We start from the raw sequence: 19,117 nt of genomic DNA on the forward strand, positions 1-19,117 counted from the left end.
AGTTGATTTACAATGTGTTGTTAGTTTCTGCTATACAGCAAAGTGAATCAGTTATACATATACAGTAAGTCCCCTACGTATGAACCTTCAAGTTGCAAACTTTCAAAGATGCAAACATGCGTTCCCACATCCAACCACCTAAGTTAGTTCAGGTGTCTGGTGTACATTGCCACGTGTGTGCATCCTCTACAAGTAGTTGTGCTTTTATGTAGTTTACTGTACAGTACTGTATAGAGTACAGTAGTACAGTATCTTTATTTGAAGCCCAAGATATCTGGAAGCAAGTGTACAAGCAGTGGTGGTGTAGCAATCCAGTGCTACCATGTCATCTATGATGAGAAAAAAAGAGCTACTACCCAGACATCACTGGATCATTTTTTCAAGAGGGTAGATAGAATTGAATCCAGCAAGGAACCAGAACCTGTGCCATCAGCATCAGTCATGAGTGAAATTGCAGCTTACCCTCCACTTCCTATTGCTGATGATCCTTCAGCTCTACCATCTCCCACCTCCTCTCCCTCCTCCAGTCAGTAACTCTTCTTGCCTGTTCACTCGATGCCAGCCCCTGTATGCCAGCTATTGTACTGTACTACTGTACTTTTCAAGGTACTGTACTGTAAGATTAAAAATGTTTTCTTTATATTTTTGTGTTTGTTTTTAATGTATTATCTGTGTGAAAAGTATTATAAACTTATTACAGTACAGTACTATATAGCTAATTGTGTTAGTTGGGTACCTAGGCTAACTTTGTTGGACTTACAAACAAATTGGACTTATGAACGCGCTCTTGGACCGGAACTCATTCATATGTAGGGACTTACTGTACATATATCCACTCTTTTAGATTCTTTTCTCATATAGGTCATTACAGAGTATTGAATAGAGTTCCCTGTGGTATACAGTAGGTCCTTATTAGTTATCTATTTTATATATAATGACTTTATCATACACTTTGACCTGTTTTTTTTTTTGAAGTCTTTACCACTTTTTATATTATTGATGGAACTAGTTTTTTTTTTTAATTTGTATTGGAGTATAGGTGCTTTACAATGTTGTGTTAGTTTCTACTGTACAGCAAAGTGAATCAGCTATATGTATACATATATCCCCTCTTTTTTGGATTTCCTTCCCATTTAGGTCACCACAGAGCATTGAGTAGAGTTCCCTGTGCTATACAGTAGGTTCTCATTAGTTATCTATTTTATGCATAGTATAAATAGTGTATATATGTCAATCCCAATCACAGACATAGAGAACAAAATGTATGGATACCAAGGGGGAAGTGGGGGTGGGATGAATTGACCTGTTTTTAATGGGATGTTTGTTTTTTTCTTATTTATTTTTGGAACTCTGTATATTTTAGATAGTAATCTTTTGTTGTATATATCATTTGCAAATTTAATCTCCTGATCTGTGATTTGTCACTTTTAATGGCATGTATTCATAAACAGAAGCCTCACATTTTTATGTAGTGTTATGTATCAATATTTCCTTTGTATGATTTTTTAGTATCTTGTTTAAGAAGTTCTTCTCTGCTGTGAAACAATAAATATGAAGATATTTGCCTATATTTTCCTCTGAATTTCACAGTTTTAATTTTCATACTTGTCTTTAATCTATTTAGAATTTATCTTGATATATGATGTGAAGTAGTGATCTAATTTTATCTTTTCCCATATGAATAACGAATTATCCAAAAGTCATTATTGAATGGTCCTTGCTTTTACTATTGATTTGAAGGATATAGTAATACACAAATTTCCAAATGCACATGCAGATCTATTTCTACCTTCATTATTTCATTGCATGTGTCTTTGTTTTCCTATTTTTGAATGAATATCTCACTGTTTAAATTGCTACAGATATATACTAAGTCTTGAATTTTAGTCGGGAGAGTTCTCTTTTTTCTTCTTTGAAATTAGGCTATTTTTGGCCCTTTACTCTTTGAATAAATAAGAAAAATTTCATCTGCAAGTATCAGAGGAGATAAATGTACATGATTTAAGCACACTTTTCACATATAACCAGAATTCTAGATGTAGGTAGCTGCTGGCGTTGTCTCAGTAGCTCGGCAATGTCAGAGCTGGTGCCTCTATGAGTCCCTTGGTCTTTTCCTCAAGGGTGGAAGATGTCTGCCCACAGCTTCCAGTATCATTTTCAAGACAGGGAGAAGTGGAGAGGGGTGCCCCCTGTGATGTGTCTCACTGGAAATCAAAAGCCTTACCAGAGCCCTTGTTAGATTTCTCTCTATATACCATTGGCCAAAACAGAATCTCATGTTCAACCCTTGCTGCAAGGGAGTCTGGGAAAGGGACGTTTGGATTTTCCACTCTCTACTGAGAAAACAGGCAAGGGAAAATGCCATGAATAGTCTGTCCTGCTCTTCCACACTAATTATTGGATCAGCTTTTCAGCCTGTGAGAAAACCTGTTGGGTGTTTTGATTGGGATTCAGAGATTGAATTTATGGTTTAATTTGAGGAGAAATGGCACATATTTATTCTCATTCTAGAACATAGATATCTTATTTATGTCTTCTCATGTTTTTCAATAAAATTTATGATTTTCTTTATAAGGGACTTGAACTTTTATTTTTAATATTCATTCCTAGTTATCTTACTGTCTTGCTGCTAATGTAATGGCATATTTAAAATAGATTCGTTTTACCTTTTATTGATGGATAGGAATACTACTGATTCCTGTCTATTAGAATGTAAATTTCATGAGGGAAGGAATTCTTTTGTTCACTGCTGGGTCCTCAGTGCCTAGAACCATGCCTGGCACATAGTTTGTGTTTAATAAATATTTGTTGAATGAATGAATGAAATATTGATCTAGTATCTAGGAACTTTTGAAGCTCTTTTTATCTTTTTAATATAAAATGCTTTTTTGTAAATTCTCTTGTAGAAACTTTCCTGTGAATGATGATACCTTTGCTTCTTCCTTTCTAAATCTAATACAGTCAACCTTCCATGTCTGTGGGTTCTGCATCTGCTGATATGGAGGGCTGACTCTATTTCTTTTTTATTTTTTTGTCTTATGTTATTGAAGATCTCCAGTATTATGTTGCTAATGATAATATTGACCTTCTCTTGTTTATGATTTAGAAGGGAGTGTTCCTATAGTTTCACCATTGAGGATGACGTTTACTACAGATTTTTGGTAGATACCCTTATCATGTTTAGGATGTTCTTTCCTTTCCATTCTCAGTTTGATGTTATTTTTTAAAATCAGTTATCTATTGATACAATTCAAAGATTTTTTCTGTTAATATGGTAAGACATTGAATTAAATTAATAGATTTTCTGTTGTCTTTGTATTCCTGGGCTGAAATATATTTGGCCATGATATATTATTTTTTACACATTGATGGAATCACTTTGCTAGTATTTAGAGTTTTAGGTCTATCTATAATTATAATTGGGATTTACTTATAATTTTTTGTTCCTCCTATAGTCCTTGTCTGTCCTTGAGGTTTGTTCTAGCCTTATAAAATGAGTTGGAGGAGTTTCCTCTGTGTGCATGTGTGGGGCTGAAGTAGTTCACTGTAATACTCACAATTGCTAGAATATATTTTTCTTCTTTGGGTTGATCATATTATCCAGAGGAATGTTGGCAGTCATACCAACAGCAATGGCAGTGAGTGGATGGGTTAGGGGCATATATTCTCAGCTGTGAATTTTCTAAGAACCAAGATGGTGAAGTGGCCCATCATTTTTACCTTTTAATATGTGTAGTGTTTAAAGTTATGGGCTCTGGAAGCAGACTGTCTTCTTAATTCCCAGCTTTGTCACCTAATAGATTTGCATCTTAGTCAAATGACTTAAACTTACTATATCACAGTTCCTTCATATGTGATACAGAGAATATTATAGTACATAACTCATGAAGTGGTTGTGAAGATTAAATGAGCTGGCACAATTAAAATGCTGTAATAGCCTCTGGCACATAATAATTACTCAGTGAATGTTAGTTCTCTTTCTCCACCTCTTTGACCTCTTTTCTTCTTCCTTCCCATCATCGCTCCCTCTGCTTTTCCCCCATTTTTAGTATAGTGCGCCTATTATCAGTTGTGCCTGGTATTACACAGTCTCTTGCTTTAGCATCTCCAGAGAGTATACTCTTCTGCCAGGTTGATGGAGGTTTAATCACCTACTTTTTGAGAAATAGGTTTATGGACCTACTTCTTTTACTGACTTTTAGTTAACTTTCAGTTTTCAGTTCCACCCATTTACTCTTACTTTCAATCCTGAATCATTCTGGGATTCTGTGGCTCAAATAAACTGGCTTCTTGGCTTTCTGTATTGCTGGTAGCTCAAATCATCTATTCCCATTCTATATGCTTTCCAACTTTCAAAATTTTGTTGCCTCCTCTCTCTTTTGTTGTATGTTTATATCTTTTCAACTTTAAAAATCTAGTTTTGGGGACTTCCCCGGTGGTCCAGTGGTTACGACTCCGCCTTCCAATGCAGGGGGAGCAGGTTCGATCCCTGGTCGGGGATCCCATGTGCTGAGTGGTGTGGCCAAAAATAAGTTTTACTTTTGAATAAGTAATATATTTAATATAGCTAACAATAGTAGAGTGATTCAATAAAAACTCTCATTTCTCTTCTATACACACACATAGATCGCTACTTTTATCAGCTTCTTGTCCATAATTCCAGAGTTTTATTAACCCAAAATAAGCAACTATGAATGTATGTTCTTATTTTTCTTTCTATTATGGAAAAGATAGCATACATTCTAAGTATTATACTATACTATTGGACATTGCCTTTTCTTTTCTCACATGGTATACTGAAGAGCTTTCTGTATAGGTATACAGAGAGCTCACTCATTGAATTGCTGAAGAGTACTCCATTGTATGATTGTACCACAGTTTATTTAATTATTCCCTATGGATGAACACTTGGATTGTTTCTTATTTTCCACATTATAAATAACAAAGCAGTGAATAAACATACTTTTTTGATGTCTAATTCCTGCATGCATAAATCCCCAGAGGAAAGATCCCTTCATCAAAGGGTAAATGCATTTGTCATTTGAATAGATACTTACAAATTGCCCTTCAGGGGAATTTTACTATTTTGCACTTCCATCAGCAATGCATGGGAGAATGCATGTTTCCCTAGGACCTGACAATGGAGTTATCAAACTTGTAGATTATTTGGCAATCTGATAGGTAAATTATATTACCTCGACAAAATTTTAATTTCTAATTTGTATTTATCTTATTTTGAGTGACACTGACCACATTTTTTATGTTTAATGGCAATTTGTAATTTCTGTAACTTGTTTATTCATATACTTTCCTCATTTTTATTGAATTATCAGAGTCTTTAATACTACTTTAGGGAGATAAAAACTTTGTATGTAATATAATTTTCAAGTTATTTCCAAATATGTCATTATCATTTGATATTGATAATTTTTTCTATGCAGAAGTTAACAGGTGTTTTAATAGCCTACTTCACTGATCTTTGATGACTTCTGGATTCAGAGTCATTAGGAAGGCTTTCTCCACTTTAAAGTTGTAAAGAAATTTGCCATTTTTTCTTTTTTACTTTTATATTCTCATCGTTTTCTTTTAAATATTTGGCACATGTATAGTTGATCGTGGCATTTGATGAAAGAAGTGGATTCAATTTCTTTTCTTCATATAGCTGCATAACTATTTCAAAACCATTTACTAAAAAGTCATTTTTCAAACTGATATTTGATGCCATTTCCATGTATATCTTTGTGTGTTTCTGGAACTTTCATTCTGTTACATTGTTTTGTTTGTATGTTCTCTATATGATTTTTCATCAATGAGGCTTTATATAATGTTTTATTATCTGGTAGGGTTAATTTCCCCTCATTGATCTCCCTTTTCAGGACTTTTCTGTACTGCTGTTTTAAGTTTCTATATGAATATTACAGTCATGTTAATTAACAGTCCTCTAAGCAGGAATGCCGTATTTATGATATTCAGTCTTCTCTCTTCATAACATATTATGGCAAGGGTATTATATAAAAGTTTAATTATAGATTATATTTATATATAATTATAATAAAGATAATCCTTAAAATAACATATAACTTCCTATTAGAAGACTACAGTTAAAAAAATAACAACAGGTCAGGAGGACTTCCCTGGCAGTCCAGTGGGTGAGACTCCACACTCCCAATACAGGGGGCTTGGGGTTTGATCCCTCGTTGGGGAACTAGATCCCACATGCATGCCACAACTAAGAGTCCACATGCCACAACTAAAGATCCCGCATGCCACAACTAAGACCTGGCGCAGCCAAAATAAAAAAAATTAAAAAAAAAAAAATAACAAGAGGTCACATAGTAAGACACATATAGAACAAATGCCAAGCATATCTGTCATGTTATTAAATTTATTTGGGCTTAATTCACTCGTTAAGATCAAAAAATTTACATTGTGTCATAGAACCAATCCAACTGTATAATGTACATGATATCATTTTTTTTAAAAATGTTATTTGAAAGGTTAAAATTAAAAGGATGGGCAAATATATACTAAGTAAGTAGAAAAAAATCAAGTCTCAATTAAATTCAGTGTAATTCGAGCCTTCAAAACATTAAATAAGACAAAGAAGTACGACTTATATTGCTAAAAAATGTAATTAACAGGAAAGTTTTTGTGTGTGTGTGTGTGTGCATTTTCCTGAAAATGTTCTTTATACCTTCATTCTTGCATAAAATCTCAGCTGGGTATAGAATTTTAGGAAGCCAGTTATTTTCCCTCATCTCTTTGAAAATTTATTCTTGATTATCAATCATTGTTTTCTGACACTGTTAGTGCCATTGAGATAGCTGCTATTAGTTTATCATTCCTTTGTAAATAAACTCTTTTTTCCAGTTGCTTTTCAGTTTTTCTACTTGTTTCTGGTATGCTATATTATGTTAAATGTGGATTTATTTTTATTTATCCTACCAGGACTACCTATTTTGTTTCTTCCTTCCAAAAAAATCATTTATTTCACCAATTCAGGGAAGAAAAATCATTCATTCTTTCTATTCTCTGTTTCTGGCATTTGATTAGAAGTATGTTTATTTTCTGATTCTCTCCTCCATATCTCTTAACTTCTTCATTTACTTGTTTTCTCCCCATTATGTATTCTGGGTAACTGAATCATATGTAGTTTCCCATTTAGTGTTTTTTGTTTATCTATGTTTGTTAAGATTTTAATGTTAATTATTACATTTTTCCCATTTAAAAGATCAGTTTGATTGTTTTCTTTATCTGCCTGTTATTCTTCAGTGAGATTCTATATTACAGTGGGTAAGAACACAGATTCTGTAGCCAAACTGTTTTCACCATTTACTGTGAGAACTCAGTCAATTCACTTCTCCTCTTGATTTCTCCATTACTTCAGCCATGAAATTAGGATGCAGGTGGTTTCCTGATGTAGCTAATCTCTTGGTTTATTCACTGTATCCTCCTTGTCTTTCAGCTCTTTTACCCCTTATGTAACCAATTTCCTAATTAAATTACCTATTTTCAATAATAGTTTCTGTTTTCTTGGATGGACTCAGCTCCTTCTGGGTTTTTAATCCCCTATTTGTTTTTATCACAGGAAATTTCCATTTCTTTCTTGTAAATTCAGCAATGCATTGCTTATAAAATTGTCTTATTCTGTTTAGTATTTCTGGATTTCTCTCATGAAAGGATTTTCAGGTTACTTGTTTTGGGCATTATGCCAGACCTGTACATTTATATTATATATTAGTTACCAAAGGGAGTTACTGTCATATTATCGTCAGTGTATTAGGCTCATGGAAATAAAAGGCAAATGCTTAATATATACATAATAACATTTGGTTTCTTTCTCAAGTTTAATGAATTGTTTTCTTAGGACTTACATGATTTAAATTTCTAAAGTAAATTGCTTGACAAGTAAATCAAAGGTAACTGGTTAACTGATAGAGATGGAGGAATAATTAATATTATTAAGCTGGGATAATAGCATAAGAAATGGCACAGAGTTAATTTTTTATTTACCTAGAATAGAAAAGAGTTGACTAAATTATAGATCTTATGTAACTGAGAATTGTAATCATTTTTGACCACTAGGAATTGTTAAATGTGATATGGATTTTTGTATTCATAGACATTTCAGTCCATATTTTCAGTGCAAAAATCAATCATTTTATAAAAAATATTTATTGAGCAAATAAAATGTGTCAGATACTGTTTTAGGTGTCAATGATGCATTGATGAATTATATGGACAAAAATCTCTGCCTTTGTGTGTGTGTATTTTAGAGAAGAAAAACAAATAGAGCAGGGTAAGGAATACTAGGATTATTAAGAAGGGGGAGTTGGAATATTAGGTAGGGTTGCCAGTGTTGGCCTTGCTGAGAAAATTACATTTAAGCAAAGACTTGAAAGAGGTAAAGGAGTAAAAGCCATGGAGATATCTAGGAGAAGAACCTCCTACGCATAGTGAAGAGACAAGTCAAATACCTGGAGATGAGCACATGCCTGGTATGTTCAGAAATGGTAATACTGAATAGTCTTTAAGCTCTTTTAAATGGATAGCCTCATACAATTCATGAAAAGTAAAGACTGACTCTGCAGATTTGGTCATAAAGGAAGTTTGTTTACATATCCAATTGATGAAATAAAATTCATATTTTATGGCAAGATGAGAAAAATTTAAACATAAAATTTTTCTTTTCCCTTTGGATCTCCTCCCTCCCATTTAATGTATATTTGGGCACCTCCATTAACCAGACCTCCTTGGGAGACACCATTCCTTCCTAATTTCATCAAGGGTCACAACTCCTTAGGAGATAACCTTCCTTCTTAATCTTGTAAGGGGCCATGATGACCCATGACTGACTACTCACTTTGTACATGTAGATCTGGATTGTGTAAACTGTCAATAATACATCATTTGATGTATAACCTTTTGTCTCAAAAACTTATGTAACTGTGCTTTGACCTCGAACAGGCAGGACAGTCCTCAGAGCTTTCTGAAAAACTGTCTTCCAGGTTATAATCCTCAGGTTGGCTCAAATAAAATTTTCCATTTCTTTCTTAGATCGACTATTGATTAATATTTTGTTGACACTATTAATAATTACTGCTGAAACTGTGGAGAATGGGTTGTGATTCTGACACAGTTACATATATATGAGAATTTTGTTAGAGTAATTGGGAATGAAGAACTCAAGAAGGAAAAAACTAATTAACAGGGATTGTACATAATATCAGAGAAATTAGCAAACTAATGAAATGAAATAAAAATGTCATCCTTCTTTAAAAATTTGTTTTCATTTAACTATAGTAAAGCTTATAAGGAATATGTATGGCTTCACACCACATTACTGCTCATCACTGGCCCACAGCTTTGTCCATTATCATGTCATGAGCATGAAGGGAAGCAGTAACCAGGGCAACCTAGGGTGGCACATGCAGAGTTTATCATGATCAAAACCTCTTTTTTACTTAGTTTCCAACTATCTTCCTTGCTCTCTTGACTTCTATGGTCACATAAATATGGAAGTATAAAGTATCTTCTTCCTTGTCTTGCCTGCATCTTCATACCTTGATGACAAACATGTGTTTTTATTAATAAAGTCCTAGTTGTCTAATTCAACTGACTTAGTACATGTTTTTACTAACACAAAAACATATTCAAGTATATTTAACATCATGATTATACCACTCTCCTGTCAACAAGATCTTCTCACTACATTTATGAACCTATACATTTTCCTTTTCCAGGAAAATAAGTTTTCCCTTCTGCTCAATACTATAGACAAGGGATTGGGGTTAGGCAATATAGACTCTACTACAATTTACATGAGTTACATTAACTAGTCATTCTGTGTATTCATTTAATCAGTAACCAATCCACATGACTATTTCAATACAGCCCAAATTTAGCCATCTTTTTCATAAGAACATGAAAAACTTGAATAAACTCCTCTCTAAAATTCAGATCCAGTATATTTCCATTAAGAGTTATGAGGGGAGACACAGACTCTTCATTGGTCTTTGGGCAAAGAAAAATAACAGTTACCCTAAGGTCATGATGAGCGACCAAATTAAAGGAAGAGCCGTGAGAGACTAGAGAAGAAGGTAGATGAATGCTATTTTGGGGAAAGAATCGACAGGCCTGGGAGTGAGGGTGATTTGCATGTGAGAGAGAAAGAGAAGGAAGAGTTAAAGGTGAAATCCAGGTTTCTGTCTGTGTAATGAGGTGCACTGGGGACTGTGATCTCTCAGTCCCCAAACAATTTTCAAACTCAATTATTCTCAGGTCCCAAATTCTGATTTTCAGCAGCTTAGTGCCTGAGTTGACTAAGTAATCTAGTGAAATTCTGTTGCAGTTCATGTCTCAGCTGGCCTGCTCACAAAATGCACCCCTATCCATATGTAAGCTTAGAAACGTAACACTGCCAATAGTTTGCTTGATCTCTAACCCTGTGTTTCTGAAAATATCCTTTATTTAAGACTTAACGCGGACTCAAGGCACCTCCGGTCAACTAGAAAATGTCTTGGACGTGCTCAAGTGCTCAGTACGTTGGTATCAACAACTAACCACAGAAAATAGGAAAAAGGGGAAAAGATATATACAGGATTTCTACCTTCAGGAGTTGGTGACTACCAAGTAGGCCTTTGTGCAATCACCAAATTAAAAATAATAACAACAACAAGAATTCCCAGTAAGTTACATCCCCTGTCATTGCAGCTCTCAGTAAGTAGAACAGTCAGCCTTAGCTTAACTAAGCAAGGAAGAAAATAATCTCTTTAAAACAGTCTCTTATCACTGTGTCAGGAAACATTTGAAGTGTTGAGCCACAAAAAAATAACTACTTTTATGTTCAAATCATCTACTCAGTAGTTCACTGCAGAAAATGTGCTATGTTAAACCACTTCTCATATACCCTGTAGACATGCTCTATCCAATACCATAGCTAAATGCTGACCAAAGAAGCATATAGAATTATTAATGTTAAGTGGGAAAATATTCCATTGTATATAGCTTGTAAAATAATCTAGCCCTTTGCTGTCAATACAGTAGCCACTAGTGACATACAGCTACTAAATACTTGAAATAGGGCAGCCCATATTGAGATGTGCCATAAATGTAAAATACACAGCATAATTTGAAGACAAATTATGAAAAAAAGGAAAATATCTCATATTTTTATATTGAGTACATGCTTTAAATGACACTATATTGGATTTATTGGGTTAGAGAAAATAAAATATATTATTAAATAATTTCACTCATTTCCTTTTATCTTTTTTAATGTGGTTTCTAGAAAATTAGAATTACATGTGAGGCCACACATATTGGACGTTGCTGCGCTGTACTAATTTAGAGCATATGTCAGTTAACAGTTTTGAAATATCCTTTAACTGTCTTTGTCTCCTTTAATATCATTTTTTCCAAACGAAATTATTATGAAATATAGTTAGCCTATTGCAGTATGTCCTAAACAATTCCTCATTTAAGTAGGGAATTTGTTTGAAGTTAAATAAAACGTTCTGTCATTATTTTCTCAGATTTCAAAACATGATATTGGTAACTTTTATTAGATTCCAATTGGCATCATTGGATGATAATCATCGTGTGTGATTATCAACACACAAGAAGACAGATAACAAGCAAATAGTGGAAACACAGGGGAGATACTCCATCTTTCCACTCAGTGCTGTATTTTTCCTCATTTTCAATTAGCACAAGCAATCTTCTTGATATAGTAGCAGCGCAACATGTCTACATATGCTAAGTGATGTTGTGAATTCAGACTGTGGTATTTCCCTTGGAGATTAAATTACCTTTGAAATTCTCCAGCTGAAGCAGCACGATTTTCCTTTCCACTGTGTTCTTGGCCTGGAATCTTTAGTGATGCAATTTCATCTTAGGGAAAATGCATCTAAATGGCACCGTGGTACTCTCTGAGCTCTGCTTAAGTCCAGTATCAGCAAAGATGATGAATGATTTTTGTTTTAGCCTGCTCTGCCATTCATCCAGCTGTCTTCAGGAACTACAGGCAGAAAGGGATTAGAACTACTAGTGACCTCTTTCCTTGATATCAGGCAGAGCAAATTGTCTTAAACAAAGACTTGAGTTCTGTTTTTGAGCTGGGATCTTTCTTCAGTTTGTTAAAGTTTGTGGTTAAAGATATTGTATCAGACTCATAACATTCTCTGATTTCCTCTGATATATCCCATACTGCTAGACGAAGACTGGATCTGCAATATACTGAGTAGCCTGAAGGTAAATGAAAAGTTCCATTAATTATCTACACATTTGATTCACTCAGCTATTGTCATTTACTCATCCATCTAGAAATTTCAACATGACAAATAAAAATTTTCAGTTTTGATTTATTATTTTGGCTTCATTTAGATCCAGTCACTTTTTAAGTTCTCACTCACCATAAGGTTGTTATGAATTGCCCCCTTTTTTAATAGAGGGAAAAGTAAAACATTAACAGCCTCTATATTTTCAGACAACACAATTCCGTATCAATATCAAAATCTGCATGTCCAACAAAAAGCAAAATATACACTTCAAAATCAGATTGGGTAGCCCTAAATGCCCTGTGGAGTGATTCCAGGGGAGTGTGGTCCATGCAATTTCTGAATAATGCATATTAAATATGAGTAATAGTTACAAGACTTTGCGCAGTATACTGTAGCATACTTGTGGATAAATGCAAGTAAGATAATATTTGGAGGACATGGTGGTTATACCTAAGATTAGAATAAAGCTAAAATGGTTTTGAGGTCAAAACATTCCAATAATAGACACTTGGAAATCTTAGTCTCCCTGGTATTCATCCCAAATCGTGGGCATGTTTCTTTCTTATATGTTTGCAATGACTGAGGTTGCTTTATTCAGGAGTTCTCAAATTTATCATAACCACAGAATCTTGTTCCAGGGTTAGCAAACTTTTCCTGTAAAGGACGCAATGTAATGCACAAATAGTTTCAACTTTGCTGGCCATGTAATCTCTGTTGCAACTATTCACCTCTGCCGTTGTAGCATGAAAGCAGTGATAATCAATACATAAATTAAAAATGGGCCTGGCTGTGTTTCAATAAAACTTTATTTACAAAAATAGGGGATGGGCTGAAGTTGGACAGTAAGTGGTAGTTTGTCAAACCCTGTTTCATTCCAATGAAATCTCACATCAAATCCCTATAGTTATAATAGTTATGAGTTGAAGTTCAAAAATACAGGTAGGTAAGGAATATCACATTCATTTCTCCTAATCATCTTCCAAATAAAAACTTCTATAATACCACTTGGCAACAAATTTTATCTCAGTAATTCTTGGATTTTAGCCCTCCCTTCCCCTACGATCATATGTAGCAGCAAGACAAGGCAGTGGGTTGGACTAAGTGGGCCCCATTGTTCATATGTCATCTGTTCGTACTTGTTACCAGTAAAACTTCCATAAACAGGCCTCTTCACTCCTCACTCTGTGCTATTTGCTGCCATGCTTGAAGCACAGATATTGGTGGAAATACTGGGAACCTCCATAGGAGCACCATGCAGACATTACTTACAATGACTTGCCATTTTAAAACCACTTCATTGATTTATTGACATATAAAAATCTGTACGTATTTAATGTACACGACTCGATGAATTTGGGGATAAGTATATACCTGTAAAATCATCACCACCATCTTGGTCATAAACATATCCATTCCCTCCCCAAGTTTCCTCCTGCTCCCTTTATCTATCCTGTTACCAAATTTTAAGTATACAATACAGTTTCGTTAGCTGTAGACACTATGCTCTACAGGAGATCTCCATACAAGTTATTTATCTTGTATGACTGAAACTTTGTACCTTTTGACTATGCCTCCCCACTTTCCCTTCCCCCCTAGCCCCTGGCCTCAAGAGTTCTGAACTTAGAGTTTGACTGCAGGCAGGACAAACAGAACTTTGTGCCTTTTCCTACTTCTGGGAATCTTTTCTTTTTGCCATGCTATTTTCACTATCATTCTCACTAGAGCACTCCTTCTTCCCCAGCAAAAGTTCTTCAAATGGATCAGGATTTTACGTAAGAAAAGAACCATTGCTTCAGCCTGTTTCTGCTTAATCCTTAAATTCACTTGGAAAGTAAATGCAATATATAGAAGTGACAAAACAACTTACTTTCTTAAACTTCATTTTTAGAGCAGTTTTAGTTCACAACACTATTGAGAGGAAGGTATAGAGATTTCTCATATACACCATGTGCCATGCATAGCCTTCCTCATTATCAAAACCACTCACCAGAATGGTACTTTTTTTTTTTTTTTTTAACCAAGGATGAACCTACACTGACACATCATAATCACCCAAAGTCCAATGTTTACCTTAGGGTTCATTTTTGGTGTTGTACTTTCCGTGGGTTAGAAGAAATGTATAATGACATATATCCATCATTATAATATCATATAGAGTATTTTCACTACCCTAAAAATCCTTTGTGCTCTACCTGGCGACCACTGATCTTTTTATTGTCTCCAAAGTTTTGCCTTTTCCAAAACGTATTATAGTTGGAATCATACAGTGTGTAGCCTTTTCAAATTGGCTTCTTTCACTTAGTAATATGCATTTAACTTTCCTCTATGTCTTTTCATGGCTTGATAACTCATTTCTTTTTAACGCTGAATAATATTCTATTGTCTGGATGGATCACAATTGATCTAACCTTTCACCTTCTGGAGGACATCTTGGTTGTTTCCAGATTTTGGCAAATATGAATGAAGCTGCTATAAACATCCATGTGCAGGTTTTTAAGTCTCTGGGTATAAGTCTTCAACTCCTTTGGATAAATACCAAGGAGCACAACTGCTGGAATGTGTGGTATGAGTATGTTTGGTTCTGTAAGAAACTTCCAAACCATCTTCCACAGTGGCTGTACCATTTTGCATTCCCACCAGTAATGAATGAGCATTTCTGCTGCTCAACAATTTTGCCAGCATTTGGTTGTCAGTGTATGGATTTTGGCCATTCTAATAGGTATGTGGTGGTATCTCATTGTTGTTTCAATGTTTTAATAAGTTATCTTACACAATATAAAATATGGAAATAGAGTTTCTAGAATTGAAGTATCCAGAGGCTCTCTAGACCACTGACCTCTCAGCCAGCCCTGCTTACATAGAGGTTCCTAGACGTGTTTGTAATCAATTGGTACATATCAAATTACCACAAACTTAGTGATCTAAAACAATCCCCATTTATTAGTTCACAGTTCTGTAGATCAGATGTCCAGGCACCGTGTGGCTGGGTTCTCTGCTCAGGGTCTCACAAGGCTGTAATGAAGGCGTTGGCAGGGCTGTATTCCTTTCTGGATGCTCTGCTGAAGAATTCACTTCCAAGCTCATTCAGGTTGTTGGAAGAATTCAGTTCCCTGCAATTGTAGGGCCAAAGTCTCTATTTTCTCACTGGCTGTAATGTGGAGGTTTCTCTCAACATCTGGAGCATGCCTGCAACTCCTTACTATGTGGTCCCCATATGCAGTTCACAAGGCTGTTTGCTTTTTTCCAGGAGCTAGCAGGAGTGTGTCTCCCTGACAGCTCTCTCTCTGAGCAATAAGATCCAGATAGAAAGGGCTAATGTGATTAGGTTGGGCCCATCTAGGCCACCTCCCTTTCTTAAAGTTAACTGTATAATATAATATATATTATATATATATAATACAACCTAAATATATATATTATAATATATAATATATATTATAATATATAATATAACCTAAATACAGGACTGGTATCCCATCATGTTCAAAGTCCCAGAGATTCTATAGGACATGTATATGAGGGGATGGGAATCTTGGAAGACATCTTAGAATCCTGCCTATCATGCTAGGGCAGACACCAGGAACCCTAGAGTTCCTCAGATCTCAGTTTGAAAATCTCCACCTTACTCGATCATGGATCATTTTTGGCAAGGGTACTAACTTACCAGGGATAATAGATTTTACTTTTCTCTAAAGTCTACTTTGTTCACCCTCAGTTGTCATCACCTCTTATTAATCCTCAAGAATAGCAAATTTAGTTAGAAAACACATTCTTCCAGGATTCCTAAAAGTTAAAATTTCCTCTTAGTTTACTGAAATCAGCATCTTCTCTATTCTGTTACATTTTTCATCACTAGAAATACTTACAGCAAATTGAACATCCTGAATATGTTTTAAAATCTCTAGAATTTAGACGTTCTCTTTTCTGTAGATAGAATAAATACACTCACTTAAAACAATGTATATTAAAGGTATACTTTTTCTCTTCCCATTCAATTTTCTTCCTCTACTTCATTTATGCATTCATTTAAATTTTTCTGGGCTAAAGATACATATTCTTGAGATAGTGAGCAAGTGGAAAATAGCATAAGGATAATGTATACAGTAAAAGAAGACTCGTGCTCGTTTCAGCAGCACATATACTAAAATTGGAACAATACAGAGAAGATTAGCATGGCCCCTGTGCAAGGACGACATGCAAAATCGTGAAACGTTCCATATTTTTCAGCAACATGGATGGGCCTAGAGATTATCACGCTAAAGTGAAGTAAGACAGACAGAGACAGACAGATATCATATGATATCACTTACATGTGGATTCTAGTAAAAATGATGCAAATAAACTTTATTTACAAAACAGAAATAGACTCACAGACATAGAAAACAAACTTATGGTTACCAAGAGGGAAAGGGGGGTAGGGTTAAATTGGAAGATTGGGATTGACATATGCACACTACTATATATAAAATAGATAACTAATAAGAACCTATTGTATAGCACAGGGAACTCTACTCAGTACTCTGTAATGGCCTATATGGGAGAAGAATCTAAAAAAGAGTGGATATATGTATAACTGATTCACTTTGCTGTACAATGGAAACTAACACAACATTGTAAATCAACTATACTTCAATAAAAAATTTTCTTAATTAAAAAAAAGAATGGAACGCATGGGTGCAACAACATTTAAGAAGAGGCTGAAGAAAATGGTCCCACATAAGCTCATGCTAAATAGTGGCCAGGAACAAGTGAAAGAAGCCAAATATGCCAAATATCAACATCATCAAGTACAACAGAGAGGTCAAGTGGGGCTCCATCTACCAGCAGTCACAACTAGAAGGATAATAATGTCTTTCAAAAATCTGCCAGAGTTCAGTCATGAGAAGACTAGCTATCCTAGGTACTCTGAGCAAAAAGTGCTTTAATACAGGGAATTAGAGGCTTATACAACTATTGAAAACCTGGGGTAGAAAAGAGGGCCATAGCTGATATTTCAGGAAATCTGGAAGAAGAGGGGTTACAGGGACCTCATCACCAATAACTTCAATTGCCTTCAACCCTGAAGAAGATGATTAGTAGGCTGCCAATTTCTAAACCTCTGCCCACACATGCCACCAGAGAATAATGGCTTTTCTTTCTCATCCACTTCCCAAATCTCATGTGAGCAGCGAGAAGAAGGAGAATATAATCCAGAATTGTGGAGGCAGGTGATCCTGGAAAAGGCAGTTTCAGGATGATGGAGAGAGAAATGAGAAGGGGGTGGCCAAGTCGCCCAGTGGCAAAAGACATTCATCAAGAGGCAACTACTAACATTTTTGAGTCTCTTATATATGTTGGCACTCTCTTAGACACTTTATATGCCTTATCTCCTTTAATGTGAGGTAGGTATTATTATTATTGTTGCACAGATAGCAAATCTGAGACCCAGTGGGTCAAGGTTGCTCAAGGTTACATGGTTAATAAATGCAAGAATGGTGATAGGAATCCAAGTCTGTCTTCAAAACCCCTGCATATTCCAACTGATTACCTACATTATATCCAATAAGGTAAAAGACAACTGACAAAGTTACATAAAATGATGAAAATTTCCAGTATCAAAATTTTAATACTGTATAATGGTCAAAGATATCTTGAACAATAACATGTACTCCATTCTGTATATTTATATTCTTGATAAGTACAAGCTTGAACATTAAATCCTTGTAAATGACAAGTGCACTCGGACAGGTCTTGCCTCTTCAGCCTACCCCACAGCTGGGACTACTGCAGTTCATGTGACTTCTCCAGAAACGCAGACCCACTAAGGTTACCCCAGTCCCTGCTTTGCTGTAAAATCCTGGCTCTCGGTAAACTTTTTTTAAAGGGTGCTTTTGTGATGGTACATATTTTGGTATAACTTGTTATTAAATCAGCTGCCAAAAAATTAGGATTGATTTCAGTCTTGAAAAATCTTTATTGTAACCTCACCAAGATAAATGCATGTCTCATTTATCCAGTTTAGCTGAATATATAGATTGGAATATGTTGTGTATCTGCAACTTGGCCACATTACATTAATTAAACTGTAGGCCCATGATCCCTTATTGAATTTTCTTGCTTATATTATTAATACACATACACAATGTTATTTTTGCTGTTGTAATTCTCAAAGCATCAAACTATTTGCATATCATTATTATTTTGATAATTTAATGACTTGCTTTTTAATGCATTTTTAATGGAACAGGAAACTTTTCATCCCAATATAAGTTATGGAAATCACAGCTAAAACTGTCTTTTAGTCAGATTGTGATACTGTTTTTCCTAAAAACTGCTTAATTTTCACAACATTAGAACTATGGTTATATTTAGGTTCCTCACTAGCTCTTTCAAAGTATATATTTCTATTGATAACAATTTAACCTTATAAGTTCAAGGAACATTTAAATTCTCTCAATTTATATTGGAGATGAAGTTACAAACTAATTCAAACTGAATTTTAAGGATTGGAGAGATCATTGGGATCAAAAAAACCTTGAATTAAAACAAAAAGGAGTTGACATTGAATTAGACCTACTGGTAGAAACCCCACAGAATGAGGTGAGAACCTGAGCAGTTACATAAATTTAATTGCAGTATATAATGTTTATCTATACAAAATAAATCATCATACAGAAGCCTAATAAACCATAAAGGTACATTAGGTTCCACTTGATAATTATAAATGATTTTACTTCATTTAATTTTCAAACTGATTTTGTTAATTTTGACTTAATTCTGCTTTGTATGTATGACAAACCTTCAATATCTCCTTTAATCAAAATCTGACAGCTCTATAGAGAAAAAAAGTGTGCATC

General features: G+C 34.7%; 1 non-coding gene across 1 annotated transcript; it reads left to right on the forward strand.

Moving 5' to 3' along the window:
* Positions 1–16,398: 16,398 nt before the first annotated feature.
* LOC132358084 (U6 spliceosomal RNA) lies at positions 16,399–16,505 on the forward strand. Its single transcript, XR_009500437.1, has one exon. It is a non-coding gene; the product is annotated as a U6 spliceosomal RNA (small nuclear RNA).
* The last annotated feature ends 2,612 nt before the right edge of the window (positions 16,506–19,117 follow it).

The sequence above is a fragment of the Balaenoptera ricei genome, chromosome X, assembly GCF_028023285.1.
Source record: "Balaenoptera ricei isolate mBalRic1 chromosome X, mBalRic1.hap2, whole genome shotgun sequence".
Lineage (NCBI taxonomy): Eukaryota > Metazoa > Chordata > Mammalia > Artiodactyla > Balaenopteridae > Balaenoptera > Balaenoptera ricei.